Raw genomic sequence first — 1,027 nt, 5'->3', positions numbered from 1 at the left:
TCAGTGTAGGCTCCAGCCGTCCTCCTGTCTCAGCCTTCTAAGTGCTGAAACGTCCTTTTCTTATGTGCTCATGCCCGTTAGTCAGGCTCAAAGGGACCCATGGAAGAAGCGCAGAACTGGTGACTCATTATGATAGCATAAGAAACCTAAGCAGGTTTCCGTAGTGTAGTGGTTATCACGTTTGCCTCACACGCGAAAGGTCCCGGGGTCGAAACAATTTCTTCTGCTTTTCACCTTATTGCTTCAAATTTATTACACTGAAGGCTAGCCTAGAACACCCCATCGCTATCTCTACCTTGTTAAGGGGAAAGAGGGTATCTATTTCGTTGCCTTTCCACCTCAACCATTGGCACCTAGGAAGAACTGAAGGTACCTCACTTGCTCTGGACAAGGGGGCCGGCCAAGTCGGCACAAAGCCCATCCACTGGACGGCTGCCAAATGGAATCCCCGATCCAGGTGTGGCCCAAGGCGAGTTCCAACGAATCCACCTTTTGTAAACCATGAGGGGACAAAATGAAGAAATCACAGCAAGCTGGCAGCGGTGGGACTCGAACCCACGTCTCCGAAGAGACTGGCGCCTTAATCCAGCGCCTTAGACCGCTCGGCCACACTACCTTTCTTCTGGAAGACATTTATACGTTTTCCTTCGTTATACAACATCCCTAGGGTCCCTCAGCCAACAAGGCCTTGGGGCGAATCCGCAGGGCATCGCAGAACCACCGCCTTCCAGCAGGATTCGCTGGGCCAGAGGCACCGGCTGGGAAACGGCTCCACCAGCGCCCTGGCAGAGAAGATTCGCGAAGCGCAGGCCTCGGGATTTGCTTTGGGGGTCACTCAGAAAGTCACCCAGGACGGCCGTCTTTGGGGAACCGGCGCGAGAGGAGGGGAAGCCTCCTACACTCTCACCTTAAAGAAAGATAAAAACAAATAAACCAGGATAGACCCGTCATTCGGGCGGCCGCGGAGTCCTGCAGCCGCCGCGCCGCACTCCACAGGCAGCAGCGCAGAGGGCGCGCCTCCGGGGAG

At 55.0% G+C, this 1,027-nt stretch overlaps 1 non-coding gene across 1 annotated transcript; it reads right to left on the bottom strand.

Moving 5' to 3' along the window:
* Window positions 1-534: 534 nt before the first annotated feature.
* TRNAL-AAG lies at window positions 535-616 on the bottom strand. The gene has a single exon. It is a non-coding gene; the product is annotated as a tRNA-Leu (tRNA).
* Between the last annotated feature and the right edge of the window lie 411 nt (window positions 617-1,027).

This window comes from Colobus angolensis, unplaced genomic scaffold, assembly GCF_000951035.1.
Source record: "Colobus angolensis palliatus isolate OR3802 unplaced genomic scaffold, Cang.pa_1.0 Scaffold465, whole genome shotgun sequence".
Classification (NCBI taxonomy): Eukaryota; Metazoa; Chordata; class Mammalia; order Primates; family Cercopithecidae; genus Colobus; species Colobus angolensis.
The sequence above is the reverse complement of the archived record's forward strand: the minus strand, read 5'-3'. Positions and strand labels throughout refer to the sequence as shown.